We start from the raw sequence: 23262 nt of genomic DNA on the forward strand, positions 1-23262 counted from the left end.
CCATGTAAATGCAATTTCCTGGGTCTGAATCTGGTCCAGGACGTATGTCGCATGCCATCCCCCTCTCTTTCCCCCATCCTTCCTGTCTTTCTCCATTTTGATCTGTCCAATAAAGGTGAAAATGTCAAAAAATAATATTTAAAATAATACCCTGGTCACAGGCTCATACGAATCACTGATTTGAGTTTGGGTTTTAGTGACTCTTTAAAGTGTAAGTTGACCAGCGGGCCAATCCCCCTAAAACTTGGTGTATGCCTTTAAGGTGAAATGCTCACTACCCACCTTGCAGGGCAACCACTAGTGATCATAGATTACAAGAGGAGAACATTAATCTGCTGAAAACCTATAAAAAGCTCTTTGAGGCCTCCAGAGAAGAAGGAAAAGCTGAGGTATGCAGATGGGAGCGTCTTTGAACACTGACCTGTCTCAAGGTGCCTGTGCTCAAACACAACTGTCCGATCCCCCACAGAGGCACCATGATAACAGAAGAGACTGTCATGGTCTAGCCCAGTGCATATGCCCAGTCAGGGTAAACGTACCAGTTGTTTATCCTTTTTTTTTTTTATTATGATTTATTTATGGGTTTTTTCAGGTTTACAAATCAAACAGTATATCACAAACAAAACATAGGTACATCTCAATACAACACATGAAGTTTCACAGTTACAACAACAAGAGAGATTAACAAACAACAACATATCGACAAACTAAATAATAAATAATTAAATAAATAAGTAAGTAAATACACAGAAGGGGAGGAAAAGATATATATTAAAAAAAACAATAAAAAAAAAAAAAAAAAAATGAAGTTATGGTTAAAGAGAGGTCGTAGTGTAAATATGCAAAGGTCAGATAGGTAGGCAGGTCAAGGTCAATACTAAAGAGGGCAGCGATAGAGGTCTTTCAGTCGGGAGGTGGCGGGATAATTTGAATGCTATCTATATGTTCTGAAAAGGGCTGCCAAATTTCATCGAAATGAGGTAGGGAGCCTCGTAGAGTATGCTTGATTTTCTCCAGTTGCATAAAATGCAGCACATCCCCAACCCAATGAGAATGAGTGGGAACGTAGGGACCCTTCCAATTCATAAGAATTAACCGCCTTGCCAGTAGAGTTAAAAATGCTACAAAATCCAAAAAATATTTGGGCAGAGGTGTCTCGGCTGGCAAGACTCCAAACATAGCAACAATTGGGGAGGGTTCAATGGGGACAGAGGTGACTTTGGACAGAGTGTCAAAAACAGACTCCCAAAAGGAAGAGAGAGAGGGACACAACCAAAACATATGGCAAAGATCAGCAGGGGCCTGCCGGCATCTAACACATGTAGGATCAATGTCAGGAAAAATCTTTGCCAGCCTACACCTAGACCAATGTACCCTATGAACCACCTTACACTGCAGCACCCCATGTCTGGCACATATGGAGGAGCGGTGAACTCTGTAGAGGATAGCCTCCCAGGTCTTATGATCTAATTCTTCCCCCAAGTCCTGTGACCAAATTGTTTGAAAAATGTTTGCGGACAAAATTACAGACTTGCAGGTATCTGAAGAAATGGGCTCTTGGAAGATCATATATATTTACCAGATCATTAAAAGAAGCAAATATGCCATCCACATACAGGTTACTGATGGTGGAAATGCCCTGACTGTGCCACAGATTATAGGCATTATCCAGTACAGAGGGGGGGAAAAGCGGGTTGGCATGGAGAGGGGATGATAGGGGAGGTGAATTAAGCCCGTAATGCCGTGCAAATTGATGCCAGATTTTTAGACTATTCTTTACAATTATGTTCTTAGTAAATTTGGGTAGTGGTGACAAGGAGGGTGAGCACAAGAGAGCTGCCAATGAGGCTGGAGCACAGGAAGCAGATTCAATACAGAGCCACGCAGGAATAGGATCAATAGAATCAATATTCTGCCAATGTAGGATAGAGCGTAGATTGGCGGCCCAGAAATACTGTTGGAAATTAGGTAGAGCCATTCCCCCTGACAGTTTAGGTCTCTGCAATACTTGTTTTCGAATTCTAGGATTCCCACCTTCCCAAATAAATTGCAAAATCATGCCATCCAATTTACGGAAGAATGACTTTGCAATAAAAATGGGGATGCATTGAAAAAGGTACAAAAATCTGGGAAGCACATTCATTTTGATACAATTTATCCGCCCAGCCAAAGACAGGGGGAGAAGTGACCAACGTTGAAAATCGCGGGTCAAACGGTCTAGCAGAGGGGTAAAATTATTCCTAAATAAATTGTTAAATCCATTAGTTACACAAATCCCTAGGTACGTGAACTTATGATGAGAGATTCTAAAAGGCAATCTACTTAGTTTGTACCCAGAGATCTGACCAAAACATCCAAGGATGGTAAGCACCTGAGGGATGGATTTATCAGGGTCAGATACATATAGTAATAAATCATCAGCATAAAGGGATACTTTTTGCTCCACTCCACCTCTCATAATGCCTGTAAATTCACTAGCTCTAAGTGCTATAGCTAACGGTTCAACCGCTATCGCAAACAATAAGGGGGATAGGGGGCAACCCTGTCTTGTGCCCCTACAGAGGGGGAAATAATCTGAATAATTATTATTCGTGCGTACACATGCCATTGGTAGGGTGTACAGTAACCTAGTCCAGGTTAAAAATTTCTCACCAAACCCAAACCTTCCCAGCGTTTCAAAAAGGTAACCCCACTCCACTCTGTCAAACGCTTTTTCCGCGTCCAATGATAAGATCAACTCTGGTACTTTAGAAGAGGAGGGATTATATAATACATTGAATAAACGTCTGATGTTATAATAAGAGGATCTATTCCTAATGAACCCTGTTTGGTCTATGGATATAATTGAGGGCAGTGTAGACTCCAGTCGCCGAGCCAGCACCTTTGCCAACAACTTGATATCACTTCCAAGTAAAGAAATAGGACGGTAATTGCCACATTGAAGGGGATCTTTATCTTTTTTAAGTATCAGAGAGATACAAGCTTGGCGCAATGTGACAGGTAATAGGCCAGATTCATAGGATTCATTATACATGTTGAGCAGGAGTGGGGTTAGCTTCTCGGCAAAGGCCTTATAAAATTCGACTGGGAAGCCATCAGGGCCAGGGCACTTTCCACTTTGCATTGACCTCAGGGCAAGAATAATTTCATCATCTGTGAAAGGCTGTTCTAAATCAGATACTTGCTCCGAATCAATGGTTGGAATGTTCAGTGACTGGAAGAATGAACTGTATGATGAGGGATCAGAAGATTGTTCAGACATATAAAGGGAGCTGTAAAAATCCTTGAATTGATTATTGATTAAATTGTGGTCAATTGTTGTACCAGTTGGGGTGTTAATCTGAGTGATTAGATGGGATGCGGACATTTGGCGAAGTTGGTGAGCAAGCAGTTTACCGGGTTTGTCTCCAAATTCATAGAAATTATGTCGAGATTTTTGAAGCATTTCTGCCGCTTGTTTGGATGCTAAGATGTCAAATTCGGCCTTAGCAGTGAGAAGTTTTGTGTAAAGGTCTGGGCTCGGCGAGGAAGAATATTGGGTTTCAAGTTCAAAAATTAGCCTGGAAAGTTTAGATTTATCCTCCGCAGCTTTTTTCCTCTGATATGCTGTGTATGAGATGATCTCTCCCCTCAGGTAGGCCTTGCACGACTCCCAGATCACAGAGGCTGATCACATCTGGCGTGACATTGAAGAAGGTGAAAACATCTATTTGCGTATTCACAAAGTTGACAAATGCCGGATCTGAGAGCCATAGGTTGTTAAAACGCCAGGGAGAACGCTGCATAAAGCCACCAGAGAGGGAGAGGTCAATTGAAACAGCTGCGTGATCAGAGATGACAATAGGACCATATGAGCATTGTCGAACAGAGGGAAGGAGCCTATGGTCCAACAGAAAGAAATCGATGCGTGAGAATGATTGATGGGCAGGGGAAAAGAAAGAATACTGTTTAACATTGGGGTTCAACAATCGCCATGGATCTGAGACAGCATATTGGTCCATAAATGTTTGAATGACCCTGGCAGATTTGGAGAGAGTGGAGGGATTGGTAGAGGAACGGTCTAAAACTGGGTTTAGGCAACAATTGCAGTCGCCTCCTAAAATTAACTGGTGTGTTCCAAGATCTGGTATAGAAAACAAAAGCTTTTTGTAGAAATTCTCATCATCCCAATTAGGACCATAGACATTTACCAAAGTGACACAGTTGTTATGAATCTTCCCAGTCACAATAATAAAATTACCAAGGGGGTCTGGTATGACCTTGGAAACGGAGAATGGCACTGACTTGTGCACCAGAATCGCAACCCCCCGAGATTTGCTTGTAAAGGAGGAGTGATATAACTGGCCCACCCAGCCCCTCCTAATTCTAAGATGGTCTCCTAGTTTGAGGTGGGTCTCCTGGAGGAATGCAATTCTAGTGCCCAAATCTTTGAGGTGCAAGAGGACCTTATTACGTTTTAGAGGTGAATTTAATCCCTTAACATTCCAGCTGGTAACCCTCAAAGCACCACTGGGTGCTGGTCTGCTGTTACTGTTAGACATAATGGATTAGGAGAGAGACCAAATAAGAGAAATAAGAAAGACTATCTTGAGAAGAATTGACTTGACCAATACATACATTCCCAACTTGAAGACTACTGACCTGGAGTACAATAATAATAATATAAAGGGGAGCGTACACATGACGAAGTAAAGAAAAAGAGACATATACATACAAAAAGATAAATTAACCAGAAAAGTACCCATAACAGACAAACCCCGCCCACCCCACCAGAGCCACCTCCCCAAACGAGGTGACAGCAGTATCCCAGAAACTAACACTTCTCTAGACATACCCAACATATCTAACTAGACACCAAGATCGGGTGACTATATGAAGTACAAAACAAACAGTAAAATAGTGAACATTTGTGAATTGTTCCAAACCTAGTCCAAAAATATGTCAGGCCATAACAGCTGACAGAACAGAGACTACGACAGCGCAATAAAAAGCATTGGTTGTGTGAGATGTAATAGCACAATCCCACCACGCGAGGGGGCGAAAGACCCGTTTATACTCGGCTGAGGTCGAACACTGCAGCTCCAACCACCGGCTGCATTCTGGGCTCTCAGCCATCAAGTAAAATATCAAACAAACAAAAGCAGACACACAGGAACATAGAAAGGGGCGTGACAATAGCCAGATAATGCTTTGGAAAGGTAGCACTAGAAGGAACACAACGTTGTTTTCAACAAAATTATCCATAACATAACGCAAGATCAGAAAACAGCCTGTGGCTGCACCATAACACAAACGTGACATAGCATAGCGCATAGCCAGTATGGATAACAGAACAGTCAGCTAACAATAAGAGCTTACATTGAGACGTTTGCACCTTACCATATATCCAGCTGTTCGTGATTCCGCATATTTCCATTAAAACACGTTGTAGGCTAAATAAAAGAGAGAAGGTCCAGTCCAAAGAGAAAGTAAAAGTTCAAAATCCGTCAGCCAAACGCCAAGTCCATCCCAATTTGCAAGCTGTCGCCGTCTGTGGCCAAAATATCCCATCACCATAACGTTACAGTCTGTCGGCAGTCCGGCACACCTTCATAACCAAATAACCAAACGGGAGAAAAAAGGTGTTGCCTATCAATGTGGTAGCTAAGCCCGTCGGCTGACTAGCAAAGCAATCTGTAGCCTACTGTGGCGTTATATCCAGTCGTTAAATCAAGCCTCTCCCCCGGATCCAGGAACCAGACGTTTAGCAAATACAGCAGCCTCCGTAGGGTCCTCGAAGCAGTGCTCTTTCCCGTCGGGCAGCGAAACTCTCAGACGGGCAGGGAAGAGAAGCCCAAACTTGACACCAGGAACCAACCGGAGCGATTGCTTAGCCCTCCCGAACTCCGCGCGTTTCTTCGCGACAGCCGACGCGAGGTCTGGGTAAATGGAAATCTTATTCCCACCGCGGAACCTGAGAGAGCCAGCAGCCCGTCTAGAATTGCGGAGGATGAGCTCCTTGGTCTGGAAGTGGTGAACGCGAATCACAAACGGACGCGGTGGCTCACCATCCTTTGGCTTAGCTTTCAATGTCCTGTGAGCGCGGTCCAAAACCGGTTTGTCCTCGAGCTGAAGCACATCCCTCAGGAGTTCGGCCATGAATTCAGTGGGCTGCGGGCCCTCGACTCCCTCCGGCACCCCCAGCACTTGGATGTTGTTTCTCCTCTGTCGGCCCTCCAGATCATCACATTTATTTTGCAGGACCGTGACTTCAGTCTTCAATTTGTTGAACTTGGCGAGTAGGTCGTTGGATGTGTTGTCGCAGAAAGCAGCACATTTTTCAACCTCCACCAGCCGAGCCTCATGTGCTGTGGAAGTGGCCTGCAGGCTGTTGATTGATTTCTGGGCTCCCTCGCGGACCAAGGCGATCTCGGCCCGAAGGCTGTCGACAACACTGTCCATCTTTTCACAAATGTCGGTTTTCATTTTAGTTATTCCTTCATTAAAGGCACTCAAAGTTAGCTGGTTGGAGCCGGCGGAAGCGCTACACTGGTCGGACAGCGCGTCAATGAATTCCGTGGTTTCGCGGCCCTCTCCTTTGGAGGTCGAACGTAGCTGTGGTCCAGGCATTTTCAATTAGAACATTAAGTTTACTGGTGATCGATAGTAAAATATTTGTTTTGTTAGGCTGGAAAGTGAAAATAATTGGAGTTTTACTGTAGATAAATGATAAATTAAGTCACTCAATCGCGGAGCTATTCGGAAACGTGGTCTGCCCTCTCCATCACCAAACCGGAAGTCCACCAGTTGTTTATCCTGAGTTGTTTGTAATCCACCAGGTACAGGACAAAGGAAATCTATGAAGTTAAAAAAAATTATAATCTACTTTAATCATTGTAGGAATATGGGGTATGAAATGACAATACCTATAAAGTGGTAAAGTGTTAAGGTTTTATACTAATTTAATACTAATTTATTTAGACTACCATTCCCTCAAGATGTATCACTTTTTTGATTAGATTGCAGAGGAAAGTTTGCTGACTCAAAAGGCTTTCTGCTAAATATTTTTATTTGCTTTGTTAAGGAAGAAGCAGCTTGGAGTTCTGCTGTAAGTTAGACACAGTTGTGACACATCTGTTCAAGTCACAAGTTGAGGTAAGCCGAGGCTGAAAGGTGAATATGTACGATTCACAGACAAAAAGGGAAGCCCTTCCAAACAAGCAATGCATTCTATGGCACAGTGTAGACGTTGGGAACTACAAGGTAAATTCATATTAATTCAAAATTACTGATGAGACAGCTCAAGTTAACAGGGTTATGTAAAGTCATTGGTAGCCACTGGTGAGGGACAAGAAAATCAGTTTTGTATGACGCAGTTCAGTCTCTAGTAACTTGGCTGACTCACCAGTGACAACAGTGGAACAAAGTATCTCCAGCACAGTCTGAAGAAAACAGATGGTCGCTGTCCAATCATGTCCTCAATAATGTTGGAAAAACGGTCAACCCCTGATGATAATTCAGATTGTCCATTAGTCCAATTTCACATGATATGAAGTTATTTCATTCATACCTCAAAATACTGGGACCCCAAATGTGATTAAGACAGTAGGGCAGGCAATCTGATTAAAACGTTTGGTCAGATTCAGTTGATGCAACCAGTGTGACCAAGGTGATGCAAAATTTGTTTTCATATAGTAAACTCTCTCAAGTGAAGTATTACGTAATTTCAATCAGGAAGACTACTTATCATTCATTCATGCTTTCCCTTTACCCAATCAGAGTTGGTGAACATTTTCCCTCTTTTTCCAGAGAACCAATCAGAGTTAGCCGTCACTTCCCTCTCTCTTTCAAAGAGCTAATCGTCTAAGTGACGGGAGTATATACACGTCACCTTCTATGCTATTGTCCTTCTCTCAGATCTATGCCATATGCTACTGTCATTCCAGTTGCTGTGCTTACCTTCGTCCCTCCACCACCCCATCACCACCAATGTCCAGGCTCCAGAGGAACTCCCCAGGGGGACATCCTAATTCCTACGTCTATCCCGGATGTACTCCTAACTTCACGAATGGGAGGAGTTCCTGCATGGAGCTTACGCCAAAGTTTACATCTTGTTTCATGTCATGAATAAACTTTTTCATTCGAGCATTCATCCTAGTCTCTCCTGATTGAAATTAGGAGCATTTCTCTTCATCCCAGCATTTGAATTGGGGTAATTTTGAAGTAAAGGAATAACCTCATAACTCATGACTGAAAAAACACCTGAAGCACAGTTATATACAAATTGCCAGATCAGAAAATTATGCATAATGAAAAATGGCTTTATTTGCTTACCAAATATCCAGCCCACAGTCAGACATTCAAACACAGCCATGAAATTCTGGCAAACTCTTGTACAGCCATAATAATCGATAAGATGGAATATGTAAATTCCTCCCTGGAGAATACAGGAAGAGAGAATGTTTAAATTAGGAAAATCTTGTGACAACAGTTTTTTTCAGTGTGCTTTCAGGACAATATATTGTTCACCTCAGAGACCAAGGTCAGTTGTAGGAGGAAGGTGGATAAACAGATGAGGAGGACAAAGATCTCACGCCTTCCTGGTGTGCGAAACAGCTTAGGAAACAAGTCGCTCACTGTGGTGATGAAACACTCCACTGTCACAAACTGGAGGCAAAGTGAAATGAGCAATTTTAATTTTCCCTAATCCTAATTTTCATGTGCCTGCAATGCACTGACTAATAATCTGTGGGTAATACAACAAACAACCTTACATGTGTGTCAACACTCAGTAGAAGAAGCATGAGGAAAAAGCAGACAGTCCAGAATTGAGGCAATGGCATCATGGCTGTTGCCTGAGGGTATGCGATGAAGGCCAAACCTGGACCTGTGAAGTATAGAAGGAACGAGGAGAGAAGGGAAAGAGTTCAGCCATGTAATTAACTGTATATGGATTTAAAATGATAACATTTATTTGTGGGACATTTTAAAACCTTAGAATATACCTGACTCTGCCACCATGTCAATGGGAACACCCTGTTTCTGAGCCATGAATCCAAGTACAGAGAAGACTACAAATCCAGCAACAAAACTGGTCCCACCGTTCAGCAGACAGAGCCAAAAGCAATCCCTAGAGGTCAAGGTAAGACCCTTGTCAAAAAAGGAAATTCTCAGTGGTAAAGGAAGTGGTTATTTATTTTATTGTATTTTTATTTAGTGAATGGTTTATAGTATTTCTTCTGTTCTTTTGGTTTTGACATTTTAACTGAACTGCTTACACAAACAGTGTCTATAGTAACCTAACTTCTAAGAGCAAAATCTTTTTATAAAAATGATTACCTAACATACACTTACTTGTAACAGTTGTTGTTGCGCTCATTATAGCTGCCCAGATCAATCAGAATTCCTGTGGTCAAGCTATAGGAGAAGAATATTTGAGATCCGGCCTCTATCCAGACCTGCAATGTCACAAAAAGGCATCATAAATACTGAGTTGGTAGTATTGCTTGTATTGCTTGAGTGAAAAAACACACCCCAGATACGGTACGTCTGGTTTGTTTTTCTGTCTGGGTAGAAACAATTTTCCTTTTTTAATTTATCTATGCTAACAATAAAAATGGATGAAAAATTTTACTTAAGACTTGCTTCTGTTTTGTCTGAAGTATGCTCTTGACATCAAATTGAGTCGATGATAGTTTCTTAGCTTGAAAACTCCAAAACAGAGAGGTATTGGTGTGTTTACCAACAGGCTATTGTAAAAGTTTGATTTATCAACCCTCGCCGACAGCCTGTGATGCATTACATGGGAGAGAGAAATGTATAGTTTTAGTAATCTGTCCTCTCACGTCAATAATAGTAGAGCAGGTAGTCCTAAAGGCAGAGGTGGGACCAAGTCATTGTTTTGCAAGTCACAAGTAAGTCTCAATTCTTTGCACTCAAGTCCCAAGTCAAGTCCCAAGTCAAGACAAGTCCCAAGTCAAGTCCCAAGTCCTAAACTTTGAGTTTCGAGTCCTAAACAAGTCATAATGCGCTCTTCACCAAATGTAATGCCATTTTAACAACAGAGTAATAATATATTAAATTTACACAAATCATGAATGCTTTTTTAGAAGCCGATTTGTCATCTCGTTTCAGGTGAACATTAAAGTACGGGTCGGGGAGGGAACCCGCAACACTCTCGTCTGTTTAAACAGATCGTTGCTGTACAATGGCCGACACGGAGCCTGTGTTATAGGGGGGGTGGCTCTGCGGTGGATGCAATGGATAGCTGTAACGTTAGCTAAGCATTGGCTCGCTTTATATTAGCCTCGCCTCGTTCTTTGTGCAGCTTCAAATGTCAAACGAAGTTGGAAGTTGTTGCATCTCTGTCTGTAATTTTCGACCCGCACATTTTGCATACTGCTATTCGTTTTTGGTTGACCACCGCATAGTTTTTGTACGTGAACAAAATTATCTTTGGTATCATTTTTTCCAACTGGCGCTCAGTAAAATAACGTTACTTCTTCTTGGTTCTCTCCTGCAACTTGATTGGATGCTGTCAGATTGTTTCAAACAAAGTGGATCTGGGAAATTAAGTGTTGACTTGCTGGGAATGAATAGCATTAACGTTAGTTGATTCAGTAAATGAAGGGAAATGAATTGATTCGTGGCACACTTTTTAAATAACATACCTTTTAATCTTTGGGTTTGGGGGAAGGTATCAAGTCTTTTCAAGTCAAAAAGGCTCAAGTCCAAGTGAAGTCACGAGTCATTGGTGTTAAAGTCCAAGTCGAGTTGCAAGTCTTTTTTGATTTTGTCAAGTCGAGTCTAAAGTCATCAAATTTGTGACTCGAGTCTGACTCGAGTCCAAGTCATGTGACTCGAGTCCACACCTCTGCCTAAAGGCCAAAGGGATTTACGCTGCATAATGCTGGTCGAAGTTCAAAGGAAGATGCAAAAAAAACAAGTAGGGATAGTTCTGTCTTCGGGACTAGTTGCTAGTAGGATAATACACAGTTGAGCACCAGCGCAATTTTATTGGTTTGAAGTAGGGATGTTCATGAAAGATCGATGATCGATTTATTGTTTGTTTGTTATGTATCACGTTGATTAACCTTAACGACTTAAATGACTTTTTGAATCGCGTCATCGCAGCCGGTTGGTCCAACCGCAAAAATGACCATGAAACCGAAGTAGAGAGCTACTTGCAAGAAATCCCTCCACCACTTGATAGGAATCAGCTGGACTGGTGGAAAGCCAACCAAGTACGATTCCCAAGGCTGACAACACTAACGCAGTAGTAACCAACATCTGCTTCCCCAGGACCTCTGTCCCATCAGAGTGCATCTTCTCTGCCAATGGGCTAACCTCCCATGCTACACTGGACGCGACTCAGCCATGTTGAACAGACTGCTGATCTTAATAAATAAAAATGCTTAGGTAACAGACGTAAAACTGTTAACCCCAGCTGATTTGGTCAACAATAGGTATAGCACTTTACTAAAAACAATGTTTACAAAGTGCTTTACATACAATAAAATGCAAAAGCAGCAATAATAGAAAATAGGCATAAAAGGTAATATATGAGGTAGACAGGTACAACTAAAAACACACAAACAAACAGAGATACAATTAAAAACAGATCGAACTTTACATAAAAGTGTGTGCCGAATTTTTTAAAATAAAAAATAGGAATAAAAGGTAATACAAGAGATAAACAGGTACAACTAAAAATAAACAAACAAACAGAGATACAATTAAAAACAGATGGAACTTTAAATAAAAGTGTGTGCCAAAACACAAGAAAGCAATAGAATGGGGATACAGGTACAAGTAGGCTACACTACCGTTCAAGAGTCCGGAACCACCAAGAAATCTCCATGCCCCCGAAAGAGACCGATACCCCAATCCACCAGGGCAGCACCAAACCGATCAGAAATACAGCCGAGACACCGACAATGCCACAAACCAATACCTCCACTCCAAACGACTGCTCCACTCCCCAAACCCCCGCCCATCAAAGAATCCCCCATGCGCAGCAGCGACAGCCCCACAGACCCCAGGCACTCCAGCCACCGGGCCCCCCAAGACACCCGGCGAGGCCCCACCCCACGCCCCCCGCAGCACCTGCCACCAGCGCAAACGGCCCACAGAGCATCCCCCACGGACCCCACGATCAAGCTGCCCCCACAAAAGCCCGACAGGACCCAGTCCAGGCGACCGCACTGGCCAACCCACCAGAGACAGCACCCGTCTCCACAAACCCACCAGCCGATCACCGCCCCAAGAGATGAAAACCACCCCAAGCGCGACACCGCCAAGAAACCGAAGACTGCCACACAAAGGCGCACACCCCAGCATGAAATCACCAGGCTCCCGGCAACCCCACGCACGGAAACAGCCCCCATCCCCCAAAACAACAACCAACCGCCGAGTCAGGAGAGATGAGCACCGCCTCCGACAGACCGACCAGCGAAACCGCCCGATCCAAACCCTATCGAGCCCCCGTGGGAAACAGCCCGAACGCAAGGCCCGCGAGAAACGCCCCACAAGCCAATCGCACCCATGGCAAGTGCCGCAGGAAGCGTGCGGCGAAACCCCAACCGAAAATCCCGAAAGCCTGACAGCCAGAACGCCCAAGGCCAGCAAAGATGCCACCGCCGCAAACGGAGGACTCCCGATGAACAGAAAGTCCGAAGAACAGAACAGCCACCCGAAGACAGAGGCTAATGTTTAACTTGTGTGAAAATCAATCATGAGTTTGAAGCCCACAGCGTCTTCACCCTTTTCTAACCAACTGTTCTACTTGAATTTCTCCAGACCTCTGTTTGTTTTACACAGATGTCTGGCTACGTGAAATTGGTGCGAAACATCCTACTACACTTTCTGTGTTGTTTTTTTTGCTTTTTTTTTTGGTTGATTTTGATTCCATGCTTATTCTAAAAATGTTACATGTTAGGTGTGGTATGGATGTACATTTGAGTATTATCAGAATACAGGTGGTAGTTTAGGCCGTGGTTGTGGATAAATTGTCCGAGGGATAGCATGTAGATGCTGAAAAGGAGGGGTCCAAGCATGGAGCCCTGCAGGACCCCGTATTTAACGGTGGTTGGTTGTTACTGTTGGCTGTTGACTGTAACAAACAGCAGTCTTTTCCTCAGGTAAGACTTGAACCAGGTCAATGCAGAGCCAGAGACAGCAATCATTCCAGCGGTATGGGATGGTGAACAGTATCAAAAGCAGCACTTTGGCCTGACCTTTCCACTTCAGCTAAATGCCTAAAATGTAAATGTAAGTCACACCACTGGAGCCAGTTAGTTTTCTGATTCAGAAAACAAAAAAATGACAGAAATATAAGTCTTATGTTGATTTCACGCTTATTCTACAACTGAGGTAACATAAACAGGCTACCTCATGGTCAGCCAGGCGGTTCAAGTCTGGATACAGATAGAACTGAATCCCTTTCCAAGCTCCAGGTAGAGTCAACCCCCTGACTAGTAGTATCAGGAGCATCACAATGGGGAAAATAGCTGTGAAGTACACTACCTGAAAAGACAAGGAAATGTTAGCAAATATTTGCAATGATACTTAATGGAGATACAAATTGTATAAAACTGTTGATGAAATGCTTAATGGTGAGAGGGCAATTGATGAAAATGTGTAGGTTTCTATGCACCACAAGTCTATCCTTTTAGATAAAATGTTACAACAGGACCTTTCCTGAGGATCTGACACCTTTCCAGACACTGAAGTAGCAGAACACCCAGCAGGCCAGAAGACACGTGGCCAGCTCCCATCTGATACTGCCCAGCTCCTCAATGCCTCCAGAGATGGCCAGCACCCGCCGTCTGATTTAAGAGGAAAATTATAAGGTACACATAATGTGACACAAACTCCTGAATGCTGTACTTATGATTGACAATTTGAGATGACATTGGACCGCACTAGCTGGTGGCAATTGGGCAAATGTTAAACCTGCAATAAGCGATATCAGAGCTTTTTACTAATCTTGAAACTAATGTGTGCTATGTGGAGATTTCATTGCAACATAATGATATAAACCAATATCCACACACGTGGGCCAGCTGTGTTGCTGTTTTCACCTCTTTTGTAAAGTTTGTTGTCCTCCGGGGCCATTCAGTAGCTTTTAATTTTTGTAAAACTAGCTTGGCACCTCCCTTGTTTAAAAGCAGAGCTCACCCTCTCCCACTCCTGAAAAAATTTCTTGTAATGGCGGAATCGATGAAACTTGCTAAACGAGTAAACTTGCTATCTACCTCTTTACTTGTCATTGTGGGACATGTAACCTTAAGTGGGAGAAAGTTCTGGCACATCGAAACTGGTAACCGGGGAGACTTCTCAGCAGGTATATTTAGCTAAGCTATTAGCATTTATCCTTCCATTTGTTCTTCATAGGCCTCCGTAGTGCAGTGGCTTTGCTGTGTGTTATGTACAAATGTGGTGCGGTTTCTGTCCCCCTCTAGTGGTCAGAAAAATAATTTATTGCAGCAGGACATTGAAAGATGTTCTTATGGTACATTTCTGATACTCTATGTTTAGCTCTTGTTCTAGTATTAAACGCATTAGAACATTTTTACTGGGGCAACACAGACAAACAAGGTTCAATGCATGAAAGAATGATGTATTGATATAGTAAATTACAGGAATTTAGACTCACTCCCAGAACTCAGTTGCAGCAGAGGTGGTGTTGGTCAACATGGTCCAATTTGCAGTGTGATTTGATGAATGAGAAGTCTGACCCACACAGTTAGCTGGTTTTGGGAACAAATTAACAAATATATCACAATAAATAGCTGTAATACAATATAATAGAGGCTTTGCAGTCGCACCAGAAATCTCCCATCAGCAACAGCTGATGCCACCATGGAGGTCCATAGGACAATTGGATGTGTGCAAATAATGGCTAAATACATACACTACATGGCCAAAAATATGTGGACACCTGCTTGTCGAACATCTCATTCCAAAATCATGGGCATGAATATGGAGTTGGTCCTCCCTTTGCTGCTATAACAGCCCCCACTCTTCTGGGAAGGCTTTCCACTAGATATTGGAATATTGCTGCGGGAATTTGCTTGCATTCAGTCACAAGAGCATTAGTGAGATCGGGCACTGATGTTGGGTGATTAGGCCTGGCTCGCAGTCGGCATTCCAGTTCATCCCAAAGGTGTTCGAAGGGGTTGAGGTCAGGGCTCTGTGCAGGCCAGTCAATTTCTTCCACACCAATCTCGACACACCATTCCTGTATGGACCTCACTTTGCGCACGGGGGCATTGTCAGGCAGAAACAGGAAAGGGCCTTCCCCAAACTGCTGCCACAAAGTGGAAGCACAATCAAATATCAATGTATGCTGTAGTGTTAAGATTTCCCTTTACTGGAACTAAGGTGCCTAGCCCGCACCATGTAAAACAGCCCCAGACCATTGTTCCACCTCCACCCAACATTGGCAAGTCCGCCAAGCCCAGATTCTTCCGTCGGACTGCCTGATGGTGAAGCATGATTCATCACTCCAGAGAAAGCATTTCCACTGCTCCAGAGTCCAATGGCAGCAAGCTTTACATCACTCCAGCTGACGCTTGGCATTGCACATGGTGATGTTCGGCATGTGTGCAGCTGCTCGGCCATGGAAACCCATTTCATGAAGCTACAGATGAACAGTTCTTATGCTGACATTGCTTCCAGAGGAAGTTTGGAACTCTGTAGTGCGTATTGCAACTGAGGACAGACGATTTGTATGTGCTTCAGCGCTCGTGTGCGGCCTACCACTTCACGCCTGGGCTGTTATTGCTCCTAGACGTTTCCACTTCACATTAACAGCACTTAAGTTTACTGGGGTAGCTTCAGCAGGGCAGAAATTTGACTAGCTTTTAAAGTTTCCTGATAAAGTAAGTTCTGTACGTTTATAATGTTTACATTTTTATTCAGGTTTTGTATTTTTTTGTTGGACTTCTCTGTTCTAAGTGGGTTTAATCCATATATGACTTCTTTTTTTTATATAACATTGAATCCAATGGTAAAGGGAGTCATTATTGAAGTTTTGACCAATTTCCTGTTCTTAAATTTTTCTTGTAAGAACAGACAGATCATCTCAAGACATTGGATACATCCATCCATGCCACATCACCGTTTTTCTCTCAATTTTGTGATTTTTAAAGTCTCATATAATTACCTTTTTGTAAATGTGTTTTCTCTGTTTCATTTCAAAAACTTTATTAGAAGAGAAAAGCGCTGTTTGGCCCATAGCCTATCATTCCATTAATTACAGTTATTTGAGAGAAGACATTATATAGATAAAAATTTGCCAAATATTTCTGGCTATAGAATATTATAGAGTTTCTAACTATAATGTGAGGCAACTCATTTTGATAAAGGCACCTAAAGCTGATTCAGTCTGAAAGTAAATATTGTGGTATAACTGTAGTATAACTATGCCAAACAAAATTAACCTCACAAATTAAGTTCATCTATCAAATTCTCAAATTCAGGAGCCATATAAACTGGTGTGCAGTTAGATAGCAACAGAAATAATTTTGGGGATCTGGGGGAGATAAGGTGAACCCCTGTGTGTGTTACCTCTCGGAAAAACTCCTGGCTGTCAGGTGAAAAGAAGCGGCCAGCAGGTAGTCTACATCCTTCCCGGCTGACGGGGGGATTGTGCAACAATCTGAACCGTGGAGCACATTGTGAATTGGCAAATTACAAAAAAAAGTTAACTAAAAAAAAAAAAGTTAACTAAGCAACACCCTGCTACATACTCACACACTCATTATACTGATTACACACACACTGCCAACTACAACCACAGTCTTCTACAGTTGGTCATTGAGAATTTCCACGGGAGCCATTGGGGGTAAAGTGTCTCATCAATGGGTTAGACATTATATAATCTCCTTACAAGCCTCACAAATTAATAGTAAACTCCGCAGTCTCAGCCTTACCTGTATTCCAGGTGTTCCCACAGCTGGCCCAGGGGAGCTGGGATCTGAAGGAGAACACCAGGTAGAGGAGAGCCCAAGCTTGGATAACAATAAAGCTGAGGTCATAGAGTCTAATCATCACATGTCCATATCCAATTCCTAAAATACAGATAAAAACCATAGTTTATAAAACAGTATGTGTTTTGGTATAAAACGTTCAAACCTGTGGAGGTAATTCAAATTTTGCTTTGAGCCAGACAGTCAGAACAGCTTGAGTTATATTCAGAAAGAAAACAAAATTTCTTGTATTTTCTTTTTCTCCTGTTTACTGCATACATTCACACACTCACCTTGTGCCAGTGGACAAATTTTCCTTCAACAGGTGACCATTCCCTCTTGGGTGTACTGACCAATCACACTCTCCAGTAGGAACAGAGGTATTCCCAGAACCACAATTAACAGACCATATGGCACCAGAAAGGCCCCTAGGTATAAAAAACAAACAGACATATATGACCATGATAATGAAAATGCATTCTAACTATTCACTCATCTCTCATCAACAGACATTTCCCAAGTTCAGTACACCCAAAACAAGAATGCACCTCTCTACTTCCAAATTCTGAATTTGTATTATTCACCTCCACCATTCTTGTAGCAGAGGTATGGGAATCTCCACACATTGCCCAGACCAACCACATTTCCTGCAACAACCAGAATATATTCTGTTTTACTAGCCCACTGTCCTCTGTCTTCAATCCTTCTCTCCTTTTTTGCCTTCCTTCTTTCTCTGTTCATCTTGAGATCTGAAAGACTTCCACTGTAGTGCAGGTAATCCACTCTGTTATGATTCCAGAATACTGCAATCTAATCCTTGCTACTTTTATCATGCCAAACTTTCCTAATTTGACTACATGACTACTCAGAGCAGCCATAATGTTTCATGCCAAAGTTTCCAATTTCACTACATGACTAGTCATTCCAGTATCAAATACCCTTGAGTTTTAGTCTTGCTAGAGCCAGAGGGCCACACACTGGCTACTTTAACATGCACAGAGAATTTTGTTCTTAATTTAGTTATTCTGGTAACTTTTGGATTGATGCATGAAAACATCATAACTCAGCTAAAATAACCCTGTTGAACTCATACTCATTTATGCTGAACGTGAAGCTGGTGATCTCTTGCCATGCTTTGCGCTTTTCTGGACCGGTGACCCCACTGCTCACACTTGAAAATAAGATATTTTTTCTTAACAAAACTTCATTTGTGATGCTCTTGTGGACACAGGAGCTGACTTGACAGTCATGTCAAGTTCCGTGTATGACCAGCTGCAAACAGCCTCGTTTTCAAATGGCAGATACCCCAACATAGACCATTGTGATTTCAGTATCAGAGGTTTCATGGAAAACCAAACCCACATCGATCGAGTGATGCTTGTTGAGCTGAAAATTGGACCCATGGTCCTCATGCATCCCGTCTACGTGTCAGAGATGGACACTTTTCCTCTGATCCTTGGTATGGACCTCCTTGATCGGTTTGAAGCCTTGATCGACCTCAAACGCTTGAAAATCTACGCTCAGGTCAGAGAGCCACTGCCCATTCCCGACAAGTGGTTCCACGAAGACCAGTACGATGCTCTGTGCATGGATATTCCAGCTCAGAAAAACATCCTTGACGATGCCCTTCTTGACTCAGCTCCAGATGAAACCAGCCAGGCTCGAGAGCCATGGCCACCTGCTGAGTTCTTCCACAACCAAGACACACTCTTGTGCTCTTTGGGCCCTTCACAGTCTGAAGGACAATGCCCCCTTGTGGTGAATGGCTTTGACTTGCAAAGCGCTCATGTTGAACATGTGACATTGAGTCTCGGGACAGAAAAGTCTTCCATCAGTCTTGAACGCCAAGTGGGGGACAAGGTCTGCGACACCTTCAGTCAACCAGTGGGGGTCTCCAAGACATTCCTGCCCCATTGGTCAGACCCACAGAAGATCACAGACAAACTCTTCCCAGTGACCAACCAAAGCAAGATCAGTAGGGGTCAGAAGGACCTCACCTTTAAATCGGTTCAAAGGAACCAGAATGAACTGTTCAAAAACCCCATGGGACACGTAGGGGATTCTCCTGTTGTCAAATAAACAACACATAGGATTTCTTTTAAAGCACCCTGTGTGCTCATTCCCTCTTCTAACTCTTTAATTCAGTGTTGCATTAAATAGTTGTGACTAATAGTGCGTGATACATTTAACTGTCCAGTTCACTCATGATCATTTTAGTAAGAATATTCTTCCCTGACAGATATAACTGAGAGTAAGTTGATACTCTGTGTACCAGAGCACACCTGCTTCATTGGTGGCGATAGACGCCACAGCATAGTCTAATTGCAGCCCTCAATAGTAACTGCTGTGATCTACAGTCTACTATCTTCAACTGCACTAATTCCAATTGATCAAAGCCTTGTTGTGTGCTGTGCTGTCTAACTACTGTGCCTCTTCTAACCAACGTGCATGCCCTCTGTGTCATCCTCACGATGAAGATTTTCTGGGTGCTCGTGTTCCTATTCAGCGCTTATGTTGCTGATCAGAGCTGGACCAAAGATCAGTTTAGTGATGCTGAGATTGACATAACTCACAGGTTACACCAGTTTGAGAAGTTCAAGTTCACACAAGCTAAGCTGCATGGCTCACAGCGCTCCAAACATTTTCTGGGTGTAGTTGTAACAACTGCCTCCGCTGGTGACTCCCCGTTTTCCATCGGGACCTCCACAGTGAACGCAGTTAGGTTGTCCACTGTTAAACAACAGATTCATGATTTACAGGTAGAACTGCCCAAAATCCATCAACAGACAACCGATCAATTTACACGAACCCAAACAATTGGTAGAAAATTCCAAGGCACTGTTGTAGTTCTCAACACTGACAGCACTGTTTTCAGCGAAACCTTTCACTCTGCAAGTCACTTATTAGAAGTGATACAGTATGATTTGGCCCATACTCAAAAGGTTAACATGCTAATGACAAACATGCTCAGAGAAGTCAGTTCCTCCAACGACAGCCTGACCATGAGCCGCATTCTTCCATATTTGATTACTTTTAGCCTGGTGAATGACATCCTTTCAAGAACCATAGCTGGTAATCTCATTCCCTTGCAAATGCACATAGTCTCTAACTTAGGTAATGCTCCTCATCCATACATGAGCACAGAGGCTCAAGAAGTGGCATTCCTGCTCAGCCTCCCAAGTGTAGACCATGAGAATATCTACAGGTTGAAGGATATGATGAATGTTGGCATGTGGAAAAGTGACATCCAGGTGAAAGTGAACACTTCTTCTGTTATGGCAAACCATGACAGTAATTGCAAATTGTACGTAATACCTAACCTAATAATGTGCACATTAATGAAAGACAATCATTTTTTGTGTCCAAGCAGAACCTTTGTGAGGAATGACACCGACCAATTGTGTGGCATTCACCCATCGAGCAACAGCTCGCATTGCAGAGCCGAGGTTACCTCCCGCTCTGTCACAGACACCAAAGAAATGGTTGGGAAATGTTGGCTAGTTAATTCTCTTGCGTCCGTTGCCACTCTCACGCATGGAAGACATGACACGGCTAACAGAATTACTCTACCCAACCACACTATGTGGATTCAAGGTCCTAGCCTGAATCCTCTACCGAAACAAGCCTGTAACAGTGATCATTTTGATGGCCTTGGCACTGACTCTGGAAAGCTCCAGAGCCTGCGTGCCGTCCACTCCAGCACTGCCCCAGCTTGTCAATGATTTATGAAGTATGCCTTCAATGATGACCTTAGTTTAGCAATGATATATATGCTCATTTAGCTACCACAACTTATGGTTAGGATATGAATGTAACAATTAGTTTACACTTAGACTTAGCGTGCATGTTGTTTGTCAAGTTTATTAGTGATTTATTATAGGAGAGACCCTTAGAGCGCCCTATCACACTGAAGCCACTTCAGACAAACACACTTCTGTTAAATCCACTGTTACATATACACACCTCACTGCCCATGTGTCTGACAATGATCATACTGTGTGCCAGTGATGCTTGTTTGTGTCCTGCAATGATGCTCCAGTTCTTTCCAGGAAACGCACCATCACCGGACAAGTGGGGGAATGTAGTAACTGCACCCACACCGTCATTGTCATCACACATCTGGAAGGGCCTCGCATCCTGTGTGTGAGCCTCTGCCCTGATAACGGATCAGGAAAGTGGATGGAAAGTGGTTGGATCGTAAAGGAGGCCACTGACCTCTTGGTAAATCACTCCATTTTCACCCTAAGAGCTGATATCAAGGACCAGACCTGGTAAATAACCATAAAACACCAACACTCAGCCCTGTCTTTGGTAATCCCCAAAGAGACAGAGAGTCTGAGATGACACCCATTGGAATGTTGCCAAAATCAAGAGAAATCTTTGATACAGACTCATGAAACTTTGGGTATCACATTGTGGTGGACTCTAATGTATATGACTAATTTTATGTGTAACTGTGATGTTTTATATAATAGTTATTTACGTTATTCAATTTCGTTATCTTTACATAGGGCTTCGATAGCCATGTTTGATATTAAAGTGTTCAGGAATTTGTGCTGAGTTTAATAATGTTAATGTTACGACGGTCAATTATATTGGATAGATCTGGGAACCAAAATTAGGGTTTCATGCATATGTAATGAGCCGTAAAACTAGACATGCCAGCCCACGCACACACCTCTCAACTGATCACAACAAAACCAAACACTCACATTTCCAATGCGGATTTCATGCACTTTACGTGGTCGCGACACGTGTGCTAACGGAGTCTGACAACAACTTTGTTCCAAAGTTTGTCTCCAAAGACGGACTCAACTGCATCATCATCATCAAGCCAAGTAGAAAGCCTGTTTCATCCGAAACAGTGAAGATTGCCTTGCTGCCTGCCTATCTGCCTGACAAATACACACACACACCAGCACATGTGTCTGTGTGTCCTGCCTGCTACAACCTCACTATCAGCTATCCTGCTGAGTTTAACTCTGAAGAATCATCGGAACCTCCAGAGTGGGTCGGCGTTAGCCTTGAGAGACCCACAGCCCTGTCCGGCAGCCTGCGTGCTCCAGCCTGCGTGCTCCAGCCTGCGTGCTTCACCCTGTTGCGGCCTGCTGAGATCAACTGAACAGACGTCGGATCTTCATCCTCCAGCACCTCGTCGAGCCGAGACTCCTCACAGCCTCCCGGCCTCAGCGTGCTTCATCTCCCTCCGGACCTCCGCTGGTGTCGTATGTACTGATCACTGTCCGCTGGGCATCATATCATACATCACACATAGCTATTCCATTACATTCACACTTCACACACATATCACACACTTTATGACGGCTCCCTATAGTTATAGTAAGCATTCAGTTATTCAAAGATTCATTTGAGTCAGTTTTCCAGATAGTTATACTGTCGCCCTTTATTCCTATCTTGCTGACTCATGTCTTCCACTGCTCATCTTCCATGATTGTGTCTGCTGAAATGTTGGTTTAATTTTCAGTTGTGTTCCATATGCACAGATTCAGTGGGAAGATGGTTACTTTTAAATGTAATAATTCAAGGAGAAAAACTGTGCATTTTGAATCTGTATGGACCTAATATAGATGACCCCTCTTTTTTTGATGAAATATTTAATAAGTTGCAGGATATAGAGGGGGAAATTATTATGGTGGGCGATTTTAACATTGCTTTAAACACCATGGTAGATCGAAAAGGAAGTCCTCCAATTAACGCTCACCCACATGCCCTTAGGAAGATCTATGATCTTATGGATGCTTTAGATTTAGTTGATATTTGGAGATTTAAAAATCCAAATTTGATTAGATACACTTGGAGAAGGCAAAACCAGGCGAGTAGAATTGATTTTTTTTAATTTCCTTTTCTCTTATATCCAAAGTAATTGGTGTATCAATAGAGGATAAATTATGGTCTGACCATAATTCTATTGGATTAAATCTTTCAATACTGGGAAATGTACGTGGACCAGGATATTGGAAGTTTAATCAGAGTCTTCTCCAAGATGAGGAATTTGTTGGCAAGACTAAGAGATTCATTAATGATTTTTTTGTACATAATATTGGTACAGCAAATTCTTCATTAGTCTGGGAAGCATTCAAATGTAGTTTTAGAGGACATGCAATTGCTTACTCTTCTTGGAAAAAAACCGAAATGAAATTGAAAGAACAAACTTTAACAGCAGAAGTAGAGCAGCTGAATCTAAACATTGATAATTCGGCTGATGCATCTAGAGACCAGCTAAATGATTTGAAAAATAAACAAAATGAATTATATGATTTAGTGGAAAACCGCCTGCTAAAAAGTTACA

The 23262-nt window shown here is 42.7% G+C and overlaps 1 pseudogene; it reads right to left on the reverse strand.

The window, feature by feature from the left end:
• Nucleotides 1–343: 343 nt before the first annotated feature.
• On the reverse strand, nucleotides 344–17693 carry LOC139646101 (sodium- and chloride-dependent GABA transporter 3-like; annotated as a pseudogene).
• Nucleotides 17694–23262: the final 5569 nt, after the last annotated feature.

This window comes from Centroberyx affinis, unplaced genomic scaffold (assembly GCF_046629955.1).
Source record: "Centroberyx affinis isolate AG114_WGS23_722 - 3 ecotype Tasmania unplaced genomic scaffold, CSIRO-AGI_Caff_v1 ptg000082l_1, whole genome shotgun sequence".
Classification (NCBI taxonomy): Eukaryota; Metazoa; Chordata; class Actinopteri; order Beryciformes; family Berycidae; genus Centroberyx; species Centroberyx affinis.